Here is a 20,962-nt window from a genome sequence, read left to right on the forward strand (position 1 = left end):
CACTTTTCACAGATAAAAACCACAAAATTCTTTACAATAAAATTTGACTAAAACTGCATAAAAAGTGACAAACGGCAAAACAGACACACCGGAACTGAAATAAAATTATTTTAATAAGTTTTAACAAGTGCTTTTAATACAGTCGCCTCATCTATAACAGATAAAGAGATGATGGTTGACTTCTGGAGGAACAGGAGTAAACAACCCTGTTTACATCCTGGGAGAAGAGGTGGAGGAATACCAGCACCACGGAGTTCAGCTGGACAACAGACTGGACTGAAAATCCCTCAGAAGCTTCTAGAAGAAAGACCAGAACAGACTCCTGAGATCCTTCAGTCTCCGAACCAAGATGTGTCAGATCTTCTATCAGCCTGTGGTGGAGAGGTCTCTCGGCTCTGCAGCGTCCTCCTACAGAACCAAAGACTTCTGGTTCTATCGGGATCCAGAGGTTCTGGTTCTGTTCTGGGGCACGTCCTCTACACAACCCAGTGAGGAGGGTTCAGTCGGATACAGGAGGTCATACCTGCTACAAAGCCATTTCCTTCTGGCACTGATGGCATATTTTTCCTTTCATTTCATAATCCCTCACTACCAGGAAACACTCCTCTGTGTGGAAGCACCCACAGCAGCTAGAAGGAACCTGTGGACTTCCTCTAAAGTCTAACGACATCCAGCCCTGGCAGGAACCCTGAAAGGCTCTCCGGTAGGTTTAATGTTCACTTTCTGCCACTAGAGGGTGCTGTTTATTCAGGTCAGAATCAGCTGAGATCAGCTCTGAGGGTAAAATACAAGATTTCTCTTTTATAACAAAAATGAGGCAAACTTGAATCTTCTGGCTGGTAAAATATTCTCCCTGGTTTCCACAACGACCAAAATCTACACTGAAACACCTTCAGAGGAACAGAGTCAGAGATTTGGGAAAGTCCATCATGGGTCTCATTTGGACGGACGGATGGAGGACTGATGGATGGACGATGGATGGATGGATGTATGGATGATGGGTGGATGGATGATGGATAGATGGATGTTGGATGGATGGATGATGGATGGATGATGATGGGTGGATGGTGGATGGATGGATGGATGGATGTTGGATGGATGATGGATGGATGGATGGATGATGGATAGATGGATGTTGGATGGATGGATGGGTGGATGGATAGATGGATGATGGGTGGATGGGTGGATTGATGGATGGATGATGGGTGGATGGATGTATGGATGATGGGTGGATGGATGGATGGATAGATGGATGTTGGATGGATGGATGATGGATGGATGTTGGATGGATGGATGATGGGTGGATGGTGGATTGATGGATGGATGATGGGTGGATGGATGTATGGATGATGGGTGGATGGATGGATGGATGATGGATGGATGTTGGATGGATGGATGATGGGTGGATGGTGGATGGATGTATGGATGATGGGTGGATGGATGGATGATGGATAGATGTATGTTGGATGGATGGATGATGGATGGATAGGTGTGTATTACAGGCATCCACCTGACCATTTAAAGCCACCATGTGGGCGGGGCCAGGCGTTCCCTGGCGTGCGGCTGCTTTAGAGTTGAATCTGGGTTATAAATGAAACGGTCGTGGGACGTGCGTGTGCACGCTTTGATAAATCTGAAAGTAGAAGTGCAGCATTTCCTGTTTTCCCTGCAGACGCTGCCTGTAGTTTGATAAATGAGGCTCCAGGTGATGACACCTTTAAGTTCATTTGTGGGGCTGCACGGTGGTGTGGTGGTTAGCACCGCAGCCTCACAGCAAGAAGGACGCCGGTTCGACTCTCGGCTGGAGGGAGGTTCGCTTGAGGGTGGCCTTTCTGTGGTTCTCACCGTGTATGCGTGGGTTCTCTCCGGGTTCTCTGGCTTCCTCCCACCATCCAAAGACATGATGTTAGGTTAAGTGACGGCTCTAAATTCTCCCTAGGAGTGAGTGTGAATGGTTGTTTGTCCCCGATGTGTCGGCCCTGCGACGGACTGGTGACCTGTCCTGGTGACCTCTCACCTGTTAACGCTGGGATAGACTCCAGCTTACCCGCGACCCTTAATGGACTAAGCGGTCCGGAAAATGAATGAAAACCTTTAAGTTGGGTAATGTAATTGTAAATCTCGGAGGTTTTTCAGTGTTAAATCCAGTTCCACCGTTTCTCTCACATCTCTGTTTTTATGTCTGTCCTCCAGGTGGACATGTCCTCTATAGTCTGGTTCTCTGTGCACGGTGGGGTTCAACATGTAAATGTGTAAATCTTCTACCTACTTTGTTTTGCAAATAAATGTCACTTTTATGTCCAAGATGTTACAGACATTGAATTGAATAATGAAAATAATCTATTATAGTGTGTTAAGATAATATACATATTACTAATATAATAAAATAATCTGAATTATTACATGTTCATTTCTATGACGACTCGGGAGGGAAAAAGAGGGAAGAAGTGGAATATTTCAGGGTGTGAGACAGAGATCCTGATGGAGCACGTTGGAAAAGGTAAAATGTGTAACTGGTGGACACGGCGTGGACGTTACTGGTGTCAGAAAGACAGAATAGTGGCAGCAGGTGGAGACGCTGTCATCACAGAGTCAGAAGGAAGAAACGCCAGAGGCGTCGCGAATATAGAGGCCAGTATTTAGTAATCTTCTTTGGTTTGGGGAGGAGTGTTATCAGCCCTCGTGTCATCGTGGGTGGGAGGATGCCTTTACAATACGTTGATTATGAACCGGCGGTAGGAAGCGAGCCGAGTCTTTGGAGAATGTTTTGTAGAACTCTGACAGCAGACCATCAGTTCCAGGTGTTTGTTAGTTTTAAGCCTTCAGTTGAGTCTAGAACTTCTTTTAAAGAGATTGGTCTATCACAGAATTCAGGGCTAATTTGCTTAATATCTTTTATAGAGTCTAAAAAGGCAGCAGCTCTGTTTCCACAGTATTTAGAACTATAGTTTCTTAACCCCTTACGATGCAGACGTACCGGCCCCAGTACACGACTACTAATCAACAACATTGCAGCCATGTGTGCAAGCCCCTCCGTCACGAATGCCCACGATATACACATCAAATGAAAGCTCAGTCTCGTCTTTCCGATGCTATAAACCCTTTTGACACGCAGCAACCACAGCGCTAACACTAAAGCCTTTTTACAGAAAAGCAGAAAGTTTAAATGTTGACTTTTCTTACCTTTGAGGGCTCTCTGTAGGTCAAACATCAATATTCCCATCAAGGTTGGTCTCATTCTGTTCGTACAGGTTAGGCGAAGACAAAAAAAATATTTTTTCTGTGTGTTCTGAAGTGTATAACTTTTTATCAGTAATACTTACAGTGATTCTGGTTGCTGTGGGTGAAACTAGAGAGTGTTACCTTTACAAAGAGCCCAAGCCTGTACTTACAATCCAGAGGGTTCAGTAACAGCAGTAATTGTAATTTGGAGGTCATATCCTCCTGACTACCAGAAAAAAAAAAATTGTTTAATGAATATTTTTTTTAATTTCCCCGACTGTTTGAAGGGTAATGAGAAAACTCTGACACTCGTTCTTCCACATTGAAAAACACAGAACAAAATTCAGGAAATAGCTACAAATGTCCACTACAGAAGACAATTCTCAAACTTATGTTGTGGTAAAATGTTGTTATATTCATTTAGAAAATGGTTTAATGTGTTCTCAAGAGATATCATAAAGAAATATTACAATACTACTTCAGGACTACATTTGCACAAAAAGAAGTTATGCACTTACTTTTCCTCTTCTTATGAAATGTGATTGTGGTAATGACGCCATTTTCCTTGAAGAAAAACAGGATGTTCCCAAAGCCCCACCCCTATAAATGTGGTACCATTCAAAAGCCCTGGATGTCTTTTTAGAGAACAAAATGAGTGGGTTTAATAGCGTGCAGGGGGATGGAGATATTCAGCTTTACAAATGTCCTCCACAGAGGACAAATTTATACTACTGGTAGTCAGGAGGATATTACAGACGTTTTTACCAAATAACCCCGCTTGATAAGGGGTTATGGAAGTTAGAGCAAAAGTTAGCTATACAGGCTGCATCGCTGCTGACGCCATTATCTGTTTGGAGTCGGTGAATTGTGTTATTCTCAGATTGAGATTTTTCTAGCCTGAAGAAGTATGCAGAGTTTTGCTCGCCTTCCTCTAACCATTGCCTTCTGGATCTGATATAAGCCCCTTTAGCTTTTAATTGATGGAGTTTGTCTAACTTGGTCTGGAGCTCGAGCAGCTCTTCCTTCTCTCTTGGCGTCGGTGCGTTAGGAGGGATGGAGGACACAGCAGGAATCCTGGCTACCACATTTCCTTCCGCTGATCGATTTTGTTCAGCTACATCGCTGCAGTATTTCCTTAGAAATTTACTTATTTCAAATTTAAAAAGTTCCCATTTTCTGCCGTAATCTTCCTCAGGTTTAGCCCTGTTCCAGAAAGTTTGTCGTAGTTCTTTGGTTTTGAGTCTGACGATATCATGACGAGCTTTTAAGTTTCCCGTACGAAGTATGTAAACAGCTAGAGGACGGTATCACAAGATGTTCAGTTTAATTACTTAGGTGTGGGAATGATTCCAGTCATTTTAAATAGTTTGAAATGAGCCAGAAATCAGTTCTATAATTGTCTAGACTTTGCTTTGTTGCTCCAAGTGAAGCTTATTAAGAAGGTACTTTTCTCTCCAAATATGAATCAGGTCGAATGTTTGCATTAATAATTTTAATTGTGCAGTGGCATCAGTTTGCGTCGTTGCTGCCATCTATCGTGTTGTCTAGAGTAAAATCGCCTGGATAACCAGTAAGCTTGAGGGAATCTGGGCGGTTTTCTACCTCACTGAGTAAACTGTTGTTATCATGTGTCGTGTTGTAGCCGTAAACGTTAACAATTATGAAATTGATATTATGAACATCAAAACTTGAAAACTATAGTGACCGTTCCTGTGGCGTTCTGTATGAAGTACAGTAGCTGAAAGGTGTTTTGAAAGTGCAAACCCCAGCTGGACGCTGTGAAAAATACTCCTCACGTCCCCACTGAGACCTCAAGAAATGAACGTCATTGGTCATCGTGTGGGTTCCCTGAAAAAACACAGGTCAGTTTTGCATTGCTTGGTGAATAAAAACAAAGCCTTATGTTTTAAATGATCTGTTAAAGACCTGGCGTTGAGCGAGATAACAAAGACATAACAAAGAAAAATAGACTGAGTCAGCTGAACAGCTTCGACTATAAGAACTGCACAATGATATAAGAGCAGCAAAGAGATGAAAAGCAGTCGCAGGTGGCTCATATTAAACCAAGTTAACTCTTAACAAGTTGTATATTAATTCCTATAACAGTGGACATAATAGTGAGAAGCAAATAATATAATTTACCTCAGTCAAGAGGAATTTCCTTTTTTCAATGAAGGCGCGACCGCCCACTAAATAAGCTGCTTTACCAGCTTCATCCACCAGAGGCCAAAGCTTCATCCTGGTTCCTCTGTCAGCTTTGCAGAGACCCTGTGAAACGGACGCTGTTGTCTTCAGGTAGGAAGAGTTTTTGGCTGCGGCCCAGATTGCTGGTCTGCACACGCGGGAGGAAAACTGTATGATGATGCTTCTGGTGCCATTGGGTCTTTTCATGGTGTCAACAAGATCCGGGAGTTTTCCTTTATCCGAAGGTAACAGCGTTTGGCAGATTCGAATCACTTCCTTACGTATATCCTGCTCTTCTGCGCGCTCTGGTAAGCCGTGCAGCTTCAGGTTCATCGTCGGGACTATCTTTCCATGTCAGTGACGCGTGACTCTAACAAACTTATGTTTCTTTTCCACATCCAGAGTTCGAGCTGAGAGACTTTCCTTCACCTCACTCATGTGGTTGCAGAGAGTTTCCACACGTCCTTTCAGAGATGCGTCGTGTTATCTTCATCAGGGATTTTAGCTCGTCTGACTTCGGTTTCTGTGCTGGCTGCCTCATTTTTACCTTTCTTAGACGGGGTTTCTCTGGGCTTGCGGGCAGGGAGGGGAAATCTTGGTGTCTCCATGTGAGCAGTGTAGTCGTGGCAACTGTCAATGAGGGCGTTAACGTTGCTAGCACCGAGTCCCGCTTCAACCGACTTCCCAGCGATTTTCCTTTTTGAGCTTGAGCTGTACATATTCCTTTAAGGAACGTTCTTTGAGTTAGTTTAGACTGGGAGAAAGTGTAACCACACTTGGAAGAGTGTATTTAAAGGCGTTCACAAGTCAGCTGTGAATATAAGAGTTCAGTTTAAGAGCTGCTCTCAGAAACGTGACTGTTTACAGCGCCATGTTGGACCTTCGAAGATCCCGCATGCTGCTCGATACGCACTGATGACATAGCGAGGGCTCGGTTGGCCTATCACGGGACTCTCGGCACGCTGAATCAATGCTCAGAAACAATGCTCGCAACACTTCCGTGTCACATGCTCGAACCGTGAACATCCCTCCTCACGGCACAGCTGAGCGGCGGTGTTTGAGGTGTTCGCCTGTTCGCTTTCCAGGGCTGTGTGCATGGCAACAAAGCTGTATGTATTCATTTGTTTCACGCTCCACGGTTGGATATCTTTTCTAACTAATCTCTGCTGCCTCTGTTAGAGGCGCAGGTCTTGGGCTGTCGACGCCATCACTCCTTGGAGGATCGCTGCTGTTTTGGCTCGACGTTCTTTATGTTTCATCCGTTCTGCTGTGGTTTGGCTCCGTGGGCCTGACAAACTGCTACCTGGACCTCATCGACACGGCTTGACTGCTGGAGCATGGACTGACTGGCCAAGCAGGCTTGTGTTGTTTTAATTAAATTTCTTATTTGTATTAATTTGGTTGTTTTTTTCCATTGCATGATTATTTTGGCTTTTTATTTTTTGTGCATGTTCCTTAATTTTTTTGCTTATTTTGTTCCTGGATGTGTTGCACTGTGGCCGTTGTGATTTAAACCGTGTTCCCCTTCTTTTGTCAGGTGCTGTGGGCTCAGGCCGACCGTCCAATCCTTGGTGGTGGTCCGTGACTTCCCTTGTTTGCTGTGTACGTGAGTGTGAGTGATAACTCGGGGCCTGCCCCTGAAGGTGACTTCCCTTCCTTGTCGCATTGCTAACATTGGTTTGGATTTGTTTGTGCTTTATTTTTATTATTTTGTTATTTGGTTTGTTTAAATTAAATCATACATTTTTATATGATGACATGACTCTGGCCCGTGGGATCTTTAAGAACCTAACATTAGCTCCTCGATGGTGTAGCTGGTTGCCCTTACCGCTGTACGCTGTCTTCTTACACCAGGATTTTCTTTCCTTATTTGCAAGAATATTCTTATGTAAATCATAAATAATTTATGAGTGGAGCAGTGAGGGTTGACAGCTGCAGACGAGAAAACTTATCTCTCAGCCTTGAAGCAGCACAACAGGACAGACAGCAAACCCCCCCCCACACACACACACACACACAGATACAGACGCAGGGAATGACGTTTAACACAGATGGTTTGTTTAATATTTGAATAGAACAGCACACACACACATATACAGGCTCTAAGCCTGTTTTTCTAGGGCAGAGAGTGACATATAAAATAAGATGGCACAGTGTTCAGACTCTGCTTGGATCTCGTAGCGCTTGTTTCTGCTTCTAGTTAGTCTGCAGATAAATCTGCGGGGAATTGCTCATGTAACTTTTGCTTCTAAATTAAATGATTGAAAATGGAATTGATCTCAAGTGGTTTTTCTCCATTAACGGACCCGAGGGAATCAGGGGATTCCAACACAACAAGGGATCGAGTGTCGTCACGGTGTGTGTAAAAATGCTTCAATAATAAAGTTTAATCTCATTTATTCATCAGGTGTTTTCAGCCTCTGGCCACTGATGGTTCATGCACCCGGACCGTCTGCATCCTCAGCAGCTTGCTCAGTGTGGTTGAGACCGGGGATACCCAGAAAAGAAGCCAAACACAGTCACCAGCATGAAGTGCGGTGTGGATGTGATGGACCAGAGGGTGAGTGTACACTGTGCGCTCAGGAACACGGCGATGGCCAGTCGCTGTGTTTGACATCATGATTGACATGGCAGCACTGAATGTGCTTTATCAGGGTGCAGGAGAGACGGCTGGACTTCCTGGTGGAGTTTGCAAGTGAACTTGCTCAGTCGCATGTGGGAGCCAAGAAGGCAAATAAGGACAAACTTCTTCTGCAGCAACCTCCCACACCTGCAAGGGAAAAGGGTAACGTGTCAGGTGAGCTGTGGTTGCAGGAACAATCACGCTACATGTACACATGTAGAAGATGCAGAAAGGAGACGGCCTGGCAATGCTGTGTGTGTTCAGACAATGCTGTGTGTGTTCAGACAATGCTGTGTGTGTTCAGACAATGCTGTGTGTGTTCAGACAATGCTGTGTGTGTTCAGACAATGCTGTGTGTGTTCAGACAATGCTGTGTGTGTTCAGACAATGCAGACAAAGTGCTGAAACGCCGGTCAAACACACAAACAAGGACCTGCCACCATCCAAGCATCGGGTGTTTTTATCCACATGCTGCGCAGGTTTGTGTGTATGTGTATGTTCTTGTAGTCATTTCTAAGAAAATGAACATGTCTTTCTAATAAAACAGGCCAATAATTTCTCTTTCATTATGAGCTCAACTGTAGCCGGAAATTTGTGAGAACTATGTTTTGAAATCAGTACAAAAAAAAGAAGAAGCTTGCCATGTGAGAAGTGTGAGCATGGATAACATGGATGCACATTTCACCGGCTAGAAATCACTCTTGATGATCACAATACAGTTTCACACGGAGTGAGTATCTACAAATGTTATGATGCAGTAGTGCTGACAGTCCCTCAAGAAAACAACTAAATATGATGTACTAGTGAAGTAAACCTCTACCTCGCTCTCATTACTTTATACACACTGATTCATACAGGAAAAGGCGAAGCAACATTAGTTCCCTTTCAGGTTCCTGTGACTAATTGCCTCCTTTACAGAGGCTTCTCTAACGTGCATGCCCTTTGGGAATGGGCGTTAGAGAAGCCGAAGGGCCGGGCTGTAGGACGTTTAACCTGCTGCTCTCTGGCTGAAGCTACACTTTTTGCCCCTGCTGGGTCATCAGGCTGCTAAACAACTACAGCAATAAATAAACAATAAAGGGAATGATGGGTGGGAGAGAGGCTGTTTTTAGTGTTTTTGGCATGATGTAAATGTATTTATTTATTGATCAGCTGATTGCATTGTGGGGGAGGGGATTCTGAACCAACCTCATAACATTCTGTGCAATGACAGTAAAGTATATTCGTGTCTTTATTACTGTGCAGATGTGCAGATGTGCGTGTTTTCAGCCATCGGTTATCTTAAATAAAAAGTGATGTGGTGCATACGTTAGTTCATTAAACGTAAACATCTTGCATGTGTGCTGTTATTTTACTAACATGTTCCTGGTCCGGTCCACCTCAGATCAGATTCTGGTCTATGCAGACCCTGTACCAAAAGGACTTCTCTGCTCTCAGGTTTTCTGCTCAGTCTTTGAAAGATCTTTGTGGGTTGTCTGTAGACTGGGCCTGGTTTAGACTTGCAACCAGGTCCCAGTGGTTTTCTTTCTTAGATTAGTGGTTAATGGTGCTGCTTCCTGTCCTAGTTTGGTTTTTAGTGTAACCAGTCAGGTTGGGTTTCATCCGTCCATCCATCCGTCCGTCCATTTTCTATCTCTTATCCGGAGTCGGGTCGCGGGGGCAGCTGTCTAAGCAGGGAAACCCTGACTTCCCTCTCCCCGGCCACATTCACCAGCTCATCCGGAGGGATCCCGAGGCGTTCCCAGGCCAGCCAAGAGATGTAGTCCATCCAGCGTGTCCTGGGTCTTCCCCGGGGCCTCTTTCCGGTGGGATGTTCCCAGAACACCTCACCAGGGAGGCGTCCAGGAGGCATCCTAACCAGATGCCCCAGCCACCTCATCTGGCTCCTCTCGATGTGGAGGAGCAGCGACTCTACTCTGAGCCCCTCCCGGATCACCGAGCTTCTCAACCTATCTCTAAGGGAGAGCCCGGCCACCCTGCAGAGAAAACTCATTTCGGCCGCTTGTATTCGCGATCTTGTTCTTTCGGTCACTACCCACAGCTCGTGACCATAGGTGAGGGTAGGAACGTAGATCGACCGGTAAATCGAGAGCTTTGTCTTTTGGCTCAGCTCCTTCTTCACCACGACAGACCGATGCAGAGTCCGCATCACTGCAGACGCCACACCGATCCGCCTGTCGATCTCCCGCTCCATCCTTCCCTCACTCCTGAACAAGACCCTGAGATATGTAAACTCCTCCACTTGGGGCAGGACCTCATTGCCGACCCGGAGAGAGCACTCCACCCTTTTCCGGCTGAGGACCATGGTCTCGGACTTGGAGGTGCTGATTCTCATCCCAGCCGCTTCACAATCGGCTGCGACCCGCCTCGACTACTGACCTACATATGAATATACATGATATACAGCAGAGGAGCAGCATCAAAAACATGAAAGTGATGAGGAGCCTTCCAGGAGTAGAGTAGAGGCGCTGCTCCTCTACATCCAGAGGAGTCAGAGGAGATGGATCTGGTCAGGATGCCTCCTGGACGCCTCCTTGGGGAGGTGTTTCTAACACGTTTCACCAGGAGGTTCAGGAGAAGACCCAGGACAGACAGAGGCTGCTCAGGATGCTGCGGTCCGGTCCCGGGTGGATGGAATGGATGCTTAAATGTTTGGATTTTTCCTGCTCTTTACAAAACCTGGACAAACAGGGATAAAAACCCATGTTGGAGGTATTTTTATTGAATTTGGAGGTTTCTTTTAAAAGTGCAGGCAAATAAAACTTTGATCACTTCATGAGAACGTTGCCTTCCAGTTTGTTCGGCCGCTTGCTGGTGTTTGTTTATGGGAAACCTGCCTTGTCACCTCCACAGTGAGATCAGTCTGATACACAACAAGTGTCCCACATCGCTGCTGTTTTCTCGGTTAACCTAGTTGACTTAACGGATGCTTCCTCTGGAAGCACAGGGACGTAGGCATGAAGTAGGAGAAGCGTCTGTTAGGCAGAAGTCTTTCTGCTAGAAAGACCAGATCTACCACTCTCAACAATCTGACACTGAATGAGGAAGAAGATGAACTTATGAACCTGCCAGAGCGCACACACACACACACACACACACACCTACACACACACACACACACACAGACACACACACACACACAGACACACCCACACACACACACACAGACACACACACACACACAGACACACCCACACACACACACACACACACAGACACACACACACACACACACACACAGACACACACACCCACACACACACACACACACACAGACACACACACACACAGACACACACACACACACACACACACACACACACACACACACACACAGGGAAAGACACAATGGGGGAATTGAAAGAAGAAACCGAACTGACAACATCAACCTGACTACCAGGAATTACAGTTATAAAATCTGCTGGACTCCACCCTGACTTCATCTATTTAAAATAAACTTCCTCTTGTGTGACAGACATCTCTGCTCCATCCGACCACACGAAGACGCCGCTAACCGCCCAACATGGCATCAGGTGACATCTTTTATTCTATTTTACTGTTTTACTTCTGAGCTGGAAATCTGAAATGAATGAAGGCCGTGAGCTCGGAGATCTGCCGTTAGAAGAGACTCTAACACTGGCAAAGGACCAGACACTCACAACTTCCTGGATCCTGTCGGATCAGTCCGTGTTTTATTTCGCGCAGATGAAATGCAGCTGTTTAGGGGAAAATAGTCGTATCCATCAGCTTGGAGATGCAAATATAAACTATAATATAAATTTTCCTTTTAATGAAATTCCCCTTTTCTTATGAGCTGCTAACACACGAACTCATCAGTTTGTTTTATTTTTTTTTTTTTAATTTTACCAAGTTCCATTGGGATTACAAGTTCTCTTTTTCAAAGGAGCCCAAGACAGCACAGTCCACATTCAGCTATATTTCTAATTCAAATAATGATAATAATAATAATACGTTGGATTTAAACTGCCCTTCATATCACAAGATCTCAAAGGGCTACAGGTTTAAGAAAGAAAAAAAAGAAACGCTTTATTTAAAGTAAAAATATTTTAAAAATAACTAAAAAATAATAAAAAATAATTACACCAGAAGGAGCAATATCCTTCATTTCTACAGGGTGGGGAGCGCGTGCCCGTGGTGTGTTTAGCAAACTGTTACCTGGTGATCTGGTGGTGGCAAACCGCGGGTTAGATATTAGAGACAGAGCTGGACTGGTGTGTGCTGAAGTTAAAACACCTGCTTTCACTGGTGAACGTTGTCAACTTGGTGCTTTGGATGTGGGGGAAAGCGGGGGGTTGGGGTCCAGGGTGAGAGGGAGCTGCGTGCACTAAATACACAACTCTAAAAAGCACAGTTCCACCAAGGCGACGACCCCGTGTGCTGCACACTGACCAGTATGGTCCCAGTGTTGGCGTTGAATAGTTCACCGTGCCATTGAAGTCACATATGTGATGCTGATAAGTTCAATCCTAAAACTGACTGTTGGAAAAGTAAAGTTTGTCAATAAAATATGGAAATGCTTTAAATATGACAGGTGTTTTTTTTCCAACAAAAAAAATAATATTAATATTAGTGCTGTCAAAGGGTTAAAGCTTTACATCAACTCATTACAAATTATTGAACTCAATATTTACATGAATGCAGTCACATCACTGGTAGTGAGAAATGTCTGCTTCTGATGGCTGGAGTCTGATATAAAGCGGAATTTCTTTTTTTCTGAGGTAAAAAGATGTTATACTTATTTTGCTTAAAGCAGAAAAAAGTCACTGTAGAAACATTTTACATAACAAACTTTTTTTTGCACAAGGCTGGAAGGACGGTGGACACACGGTGAGAAGTGTGACCAGAGGCATTTAGAGTTCTGCTTTAGTTCTGCCTGCCGATGCAGCACAGAAGCGAGAATCGCTGGATGTAGGTCCTCAAGGGTGTCGAGGACCTTTGGGAACGGGGGCCCGGGGGACGAAGGCCCCCGAGAAATGGAACACCAAATGTGCCTGATTGCACACCTTTTCGGGGCCGTGTCTCGAGGAGGGAAGGGACTTTTGGGACGGGGCCAGTGGCTTTGGGACGGGCCGAGGGCCGGCCCTGAGAGGCGGGGGCCCTCGGGCCGGGATGCCAACCCCAAAAAATAGGCTCAAGTTCAGGACGGCGGACCGTTGGCAGCATCTCAGACAGTCAACGGCCTCTGTACGTTAGGGGTGGATTCAGAGGCCCTGCCGGGGCCCAGGGGAAAGGTGCCAGATCGCATACCTTTGCGAGACCATATTCGAGACATACATAAGACATCATTACTTTTTGGGGGCCAACTATTCAGGGGCAAGGTGGCTCAATGGGATAAATGACTACCTGTTGTTTTGGAGTTGTGTGTTCAAATCCCAGGCAGAGCACTTTTTTTTTCTTCCCCGCTCCTCTAAATTTCCTCTAAGAAGGAGAGAGCAGCAGGATGACACAGACGGCCAGAAAACCAGAGGACCACCACCCGATTGGTTTAGATTGAAATCTGGAACAATTACAGATTCTGATATAAGTGCGGCCATATAATAGATGAGAATGTGGAAGCAGTTCAGCCTCCGGGCCAGCAGGGGGCCGTGTTTTTAGCTGAAAATGTGGAATTGCTGGGTTTTTCAATGGGGACTTTATCTTGGCGCCCCCAGAGTCCTGGGACTCCGGGGGCCCGAGTTATGAACACAATGGGTATAGATTGAAATCTGGAACGAGTCCAGATTCTGATCTATCCGGAAGTCTGCCATCTGGTGGCCATTTTGATATTGGGCCTTGCACTTTTGTCGTCCGATTTGGACGGGAGTGGTGTGGAATTTGTAATTTATGGGGGGGGGCTGTTATCCAGAATTTGGAACCAAATTCCAAGTTCTGGAAAAGTACTTTCCCGGAGGCGAGAGTGGTTTTTGTTTTTGTCAGAGCGGTTCAGATGAGCCCAAGTTCCAGTTTTCGACATCACCCTAAAAGGGGTTAGACCAGACATTAACGGGTCGGGTTTGGTAATCCTCCTAACGTGTTCAGGCGGGTTGCGGTTGTTATAAATAGACCTGTGAAGGACTCTTCTTTTCTTTTAAATGTGGATAATTAAGTCTTGAAACTTTTAAATATATTTAAACTAAACCTCAAACTTGAACTCCTTCCATAGTTTCTATTATCTAAACTCCATCAGATTTCTACATCAGGTCCGCAGCAATTTTCAGCCAAAAACTTTTGTTTCTTCTACACAGCAGATAATATTTCTAAAAATTAAACAGTTTCAAACTACTTAAAACTGCCATTTGAAGTTGAAATTGTTCTACTATTGTCTTCAGCTGTACATTTCTAGGCTTGAGCAGCAGTTTAATATAGTTTTTACTAAAGCGTCAGCTTCTTCTGCACATTCCACTTCTTCTATATTCAGCATAAAGCGTTCACCGTGCCGTTCTGGAAGTTTTGTTTTGTTTCCGCCATCCGAGCTAGTGGAAGCTTGCAAATCCTAAATAAATAGGAGGCCAAAAATGGAGCCTTGGGGAACTACGCATGTCATCTTTGTTTAACGGCACAGTGAGACAAAAATACACAACATGAGAAATTCCTCCAAAACCTGTTTGTTCCATAACATGCATTTGCTGATACTAAGTTTTCCTGCACAGTAATAAGTATTATGTGGGAATTTTGTTTAGAAACCAGTGTCCTACTATAATGCTGCATGTTGAATATTTTCCTCCACAGAGACTTCGGACGTCTACGACACCCTGTGGACCAACAACCTGGACATCGCCCAGCAGACCCTGAAACTGCCGTTTCTGCAGCACCTAGGGCTGGGCGACCTGCAGGCGGACGACTACGTCACCTTCATGATCCAGGACATCAATTATCTGCAGAAGGTTACACACATGCTGAAGAAGATGTCGGACAAAGTGAAGAGCCCTGAGGACATCAGCGAGTTCATGAAAGATCGATATGAAAGCTACAAGAAGTTTGCTGAATACGTGCTGAAGGAGTTCAACCTGAATGTGAGAGACAGCTGCATGTGTTTTAATCAGCTGTTTATCATCAACATTTCATTTACTCTTAGAAACTGACGAGGAAAATAATATTTTAATCTTAAAAATTGGATGTAATTTGCATCAGTAAAATGTGACGTGTCCACCTGTTACCTCCGCAGGGTGTCTCAAACATCAAACCGATCCCTGCCATGCAGAAGTACCTCTCCGATTACAAAGACATCATGGAGAAGGAAGAGCCATCTTCTTCGCCGTGAGTCTGCTTCCCTGTACGAGGCTGTGGCTGTGGCTCGCCAATGAGTTCAACATAGGCTACGGTAACGCCTACTTCGTCTGGAAGAAGAACAACATGCACGGGAACCCTGAAGACCACTACAAGAAGCTGCTTGATAATAATCTGAAGACCCCTAAGCAGATTGAACGGGCCAACCAAATCTTCCGCCAGCAAATGCAGAACGAGCAAAATTTCTTCGCAGCTTCGCTTAATGAATAGAAATAAAACAAGAGTTTATGTAAACTTGTTAGATGCACTCAGGTTCTGTCATCTGCTTCACTCATTCATAGCAACGCAGGTCAGTCTGGTTGCACCACAGCAATGAATTAAAATGAATTTTTTTTTGTCACCCAGCAAAACATCTGTCCGCACCGATCCGGTCCAGTTGTGACCGATCCGGTCCGGCTTTGACCGATCCGGTCCGGCTTTGACCGATCCGGTCCGGCTGTGACCGATCCGGTCCGGCTTTGACCGATCCGGTCCAGCTGTGACCGATCTGGTCCAGCTGTGACCGATCTGGTCCGGCTTTGACACTGACATGAGCCGGTGTTTCTGAATCAGCTTGCTTTGGTTTCTTTAACATGTTCAGAAATAAAATGAACGTCTGGGTTTTATTGGTGTTCTGTTACATCTGTAGGTCATCATGTGATGAAGTTCAAACGTGACGTTCAGGTAGTCATGATGTGGTGGTTCAGGTAAGAACAGAGAACTATGTGATTCAGGAATGAAATCTAATCATTTCATCATAGAAACAAGTCTTCAATAACAAGCTTAGAACTTATTTTTTAGACAAGTGGAAAATATGAGGATTGTAATGGTAGAAAATTCCAGTTTATAGATTCTCTATAGTCACTATAAAATAAACAATGCTGGTAAATAAGTAAAGAATTAAAGAAGTAAGAGACGGTGGGAGGCAGGATGGCAGAGCACTGTTCAGAGCTCCTTAAAAACTGTCCCAAATATTCAGGCTGGAATGGCTCATTCAAATATTATTAAACAAGCGAAACTGGTTTTTGACTCTAAAGATGAAAAATCACCAGCTGGAGTTGAAAGAAGAGGGAGCGACCTAGTTGCAGAACATGATTACGCTATGCAGCTGTGCCCACTAAAAGAGATAGTGGGGATCCCTCAAGCCTGTCAGCTCCAGTGAAAACCCCTCTGGAGAAGAAATCTAAATCGACAGAAAACCAGGAGAAGGGTGAATTATTTCTAAAGGATGTCATGGAAGCAATTGCAAAACTTGGAGGAAAGTGAACTGTCATCAGAATAAGACTGATGAAAAGTTAGAGATGGTGGATGCTAAGCTAGCTGAGCTAAAACAACAAGCTAATCAAAGTAGCCCTATGCTTACTAGCTTGGGTAAGGCAGGAATTTACGAAGCAATGGAGAAACCAAACTAACGAATAAAGAGAACATTGAGCTCAAGATGAGGCTTCGTGCACAGGAGAGATACAGAATGAGGTGGAGCCTCCGCATTAAAGGCGTAGAAGAAAGAAAGGATGAAGACAGAGTTATCCAGATCTTGGGGCAGATGGTGCCTGATATGAGCAGAAAATTGGAAGCTGTCGATGATGTTGTGCACAGGTTGGGAAGAAAGATGGACAAAGATAGACACGGTGTGGTTCTGTTTTCTCACAGACTAGTCAAAGAAGAGATTTGGAAAAAGAGTAAAAATTCCTGCTTTTGCAAGGAGAGGGCATAAGATTTGCAGAGAAGTTACCAAGAGAAGACGGGAGGAAAGGCAGCAACTGTGGCCCCAAACAGAGCAAGCAGGGAGAGCTGGAAAGATGGCGTACGTCCACGGACCCTCTGGACACATCGAGGGTCGCAGGGTTGGATCTGATGGTTGAAGCTACTCTGATCAGGTGAAAATGTGAGAAGGGACTAAAGTGCATTAATCTACCTCAAGGGTCTAAAAAAATAAAAAAAATAAAACAACTACTACTGAGTACTACTACTGGTGTTCTAGTGTTTAATTTAATCTTTTTTCTTTGGTTTTTTTCTTTTTTTAAAGGATAATTGTTATGTGAAAAAGTTGTTTTTGGTTCTTTAAATGCAGCTTGAGAGACATTACCAAAAGAAAAGCAGTTGTCTTATTCTGCAAAGGACAAAAGTCTCATTGTTTATTCTTTGAAGAGACTCATTCTTCAGATGCAGATGCAGCTTTTTGGATCAACCAGTGGGGCGATAACAGGTATGTGGTGATATGCTTTAACAAGTTTCCTGGAGAGCCTGTGACTCGCCGCACTCACACAGATGGACATAATGGCTAATGTGTGTAGTTTCAATGACGACAGGCTTAACAAAACTCTTCTTGAAGATTTGACCAAAGTTATTTCTACATTCTGATTGGTGGTGACTGGAACATGACACCAAATGACGGATGGATAGATGCCCCCAAGATCTGGTAAACAACAGTATAATGACTTTGTTGATACTTTTATGTGTGATAACAATTTAACAGATATAAACACTAAACCCAGGTCTTATATATTATTCATGGATAAAACCTAATGGAGAATGAAATTCAAGGTTGGATTATTGGTAGGTGAGGGATGGCGTCTCACAATGTACCTCACGCCTGATTTCCAAAGCACTTTTATCTGATCATTGTAGATTTAACTTTAGGAGCGAGGTTAGCGAAACGCAGACATAAAGGTTGCTGGAAGTTTGATGCATCTTTATTAGAAAAGGAAGAATAGTGCAATATTGTCAGAAAAATCATTAAGGATGTTGAAAATGATCATTCAATTTAAGTTAAGATTATTATAGCCACTACAGGCTTTTGTAAAATAAAATAAAATAAATAAACTCAATAGAGATAGAAAAGAAGAAGAAAAATCTATTTCAAGATATAAGTCAATATTGCTATTCCTCCGGTACAAATACTCAGGTGCTCATGGTTTTACAGTCTAAATGGATGAGATGTATCTTCATGGAGCAACAGGAGTCTTTGTTAGATCCAGAGCCAAGTGGATCGAAGGCGAAAAGAACTCATATTTCAGCAATCTGGAATAAAGTCGACAACAAAAAACTCTCTAAATGGTTTAATAATGAAAGATGTGGAATGTCGAGACAATAAGGTCATAGAAAAAGAGTTGTTTCCTTCTCTGATCTTTATTCCACAGCTTATTCAGAAACAGACAGACAGGCAGGTGATGCTGTAGGTGACGTAGTTTCGGTGAGACAGCAGATTCAAACCAAGCAGCTCAAACATTTCATTTCATTGTGTTTCTACCAATCTAATCAAAATATTTTGAAAGTAGGAAATAGTGTCTCTTTAGGTCCAGTCTGGAGCACAGCGGGGAGGATGTGGATTTTATAGACTGATGCTACGACAGAATCGGCACGGGGAAGTTAAATCAAACATCTACCTCCTCCACCTCATCCAAGGCCAAGAGACAGCGAAACGAGGATTCACCTGGAGCTATTTCACCACCAGGGAACGACTCAGCAGATGTTTTTATCGCCATAAATAAGAAACTCAGTAGTTTGGATGCTCGTTTGAGCCTGGTAGAAATTCTCCACAAGGAGTTCCAGGCGCTACGTGAATCACTAGAATTCAGCCAGAAGCAGGTGGAAACTCTGGCTGTAGAAAATGCTGGTCTCAGAGAGTCGGTAAAATCCCTCACCGAGGGCTTGACCCGTCTCTCGGAGGAAAATAAGAAGATGAAGGAAACGGTGATCGATCTGCAGGATCGAACATGAGAGAGAACCTGGTATTTGCAGGGATTCCAGAGCAGACGGAGGAGGACCCCGAGACCACGGTGAAAAACTTCATCAAAACCCACCTGAAGCTCCCGGAGGAAACGGTGAAAAACATCTCCTTTCACAGAGTCCATCGGCTCGGCGGGAGGAAACCCGGGTCCAGCAGACCAAGACCTATTGTAGTGAAGTTCGTCAGCTTCAAACAGAAGGAGCAGGTGAAGAACCAGGGCCGCGAACTGAAGGGAACCAACTTTGGAGTAAACGACCAATATCCCAGAGAGATTCTGGACCGACAGAGAGTCCTGTTTCCCATCAGGAGGAAATCCATCACGCAAGGTGCTCGCGCTGTCATCGCGGTGGATAAATTATTTATTAATGGACAGCTGTACCGCGACCCGGACATCACTCCGTGGCTCTACTGACTTGGTATGTGCTTTAATTTTCCTGTTTTCTCACTAGATCATGTTATATCCATAAAACTGCCATAAAGGATAATTTAGTTAACAGTAAATCCACTGCCCGTCTCCACTACACTGCTCTCAGCACAGATGCGTTCTTTAAATTACTTTTTTCTTTGGCACTGTCGCTCTTTTCACTCTTTACACTTCTTCTCTCCGACCCTTTAACGGTTAACGGTAACACTTGTCATTATATTATATACACATCAGCACTTTTCATGATTCACAGGAACACACACACAGAACAGCACAAGCGCACACACATCCCTGTCACAACCAGCTGGCAGATACACATGCACACGGAGAAACAGTGGGATGCACGCACACACGCTTCAGTAATATGCATATAGCCTCATTTCTGTGGTTGGTTCATGAACGAACTCACATTTGTCACTTGGAATGTGCGTGGAGCTGGCACAAGGGAAAAGAGGTTAAACATTTTTAATCGTTTGTAAGAAATGAAAGCAGATATAATATTACTCCAAGAGACTCATTTATCAAACTCAACAATAGATCTTCTCTCAACAACCCAGTTTCCACACGTGTATTCAGCTTGTTATAATTCTAGGCAGAGAGGAGTAGCAACTCTTATTAATAGAAGGTTAAATTTTGATATAGATAATACAATCATAGATCCAGAAGGCAGATTTATAATAGTTACATTATCTATTAAAAATGTTAAGTTATGTATTGTAAATATATCTGGTCCAAATGTAGATGATCCTCCTTCTTTCACTCCCTCTTCGCCTCTATGGTCACTCAGATAACACACTAATTATAGGAGGTGATTTTAACATTATACTGGACAAACAAAGTACCACAGGAGCTCATCCAGTCTGGAAATCCTCAGAAACTGTAAAACATGAAGGATTTTGGTCTCTGTGATGCTTGGCGCTCTCACCATCCCACACTAAGAGAATACACCTTCTTCTCTTCAGTTCACCATTCCTATTCTAGATTAGATTATTTCTTAACTAGCAGCTCGCTGATGAATGACATGTCAGAAATCAGAATCCATCCTATTAGCATTAGTGATCACGCACCAGTATCATTCACTCTGAGAAGTAAGAGCAATAAACCAGCAACTAGAAACTGGAGATTTAATACGTCGTTACTTAAAGATCCTGAGTTTATCAGCTACTTCAAAAGAGAATGGTCCTTATATCTAGAAAATAACGACTTGCCAGAAACTTCAGCGTGTGTTCTTTGGGAAGCAGGAAAAGCAGTAATGAGAGGGAAAATAATTTCCTTTTCTTCTCATAAGAAAAAGAAGGAAACTTTGAGAATTTCAGAGTTAAAACTCAGAATTAAATCCTTAGAGGAGCTTACCATGTCTCCCCAGAAGAACACATACTAAATGCTATAAGGAAAGCTAAACTAGAACTTAATGAAATAATAGATAAAAAGACGCAGTTCTTGGTGCAAAGACTTCGCTTGGAGAACTTTGAGCAGGGCAACAAATCTGGAAGGTTCCTGGCTAATCAGTTAA

At 43.8% G+C, this 20,962-nt stretch overlaps 1 long non-coding RNA gene and 1 pseudogene across 1 annotated transcript; both read left to right on the top strand.

Annotated features, from left to right (window-relative positions):
• Positions 1–175: 175 nt before the first annotated feature.
• LOC121652951 lies at positions 176–8,779 on the top strand. Its single transcript, XR_006012712.1, has 5 exons — positions 176–703; positions 6,944–7,049; positions 7,814–7,966; positions 8,061–8,203; positions 8,414–8,779. It is a non-coding gene; the product is annotated as an uncharacterized LOC121652951 (long non-coding RNA).
• A 2,590-nt stretch (positions 8,780–11,369) lies between these two features.
• On the top strand, positions 11,370–15,919 carry LOC121652946 (annotated as a pseudogene).
• The last annotated feature ends 5,043 nt before the right edge of the window (positions 15,920–20,962 follow it).

This window comes from Melanotaenia boesemani, chromosome 14, assembly GCF_017639745.1.
Source record: "Melanotaenia boesemani isolate fMelBoe1 chromosome 14, fMelBoe1.pri, whole genome shotgun sequence".
Classification (NCBI taxonomy): Eukaryota; Metazoa; Chordata; class Actinopteri; order Atheriniformes; family Melanotaeniidae; genus Melanotaenia; species Melanotaenia boesemani.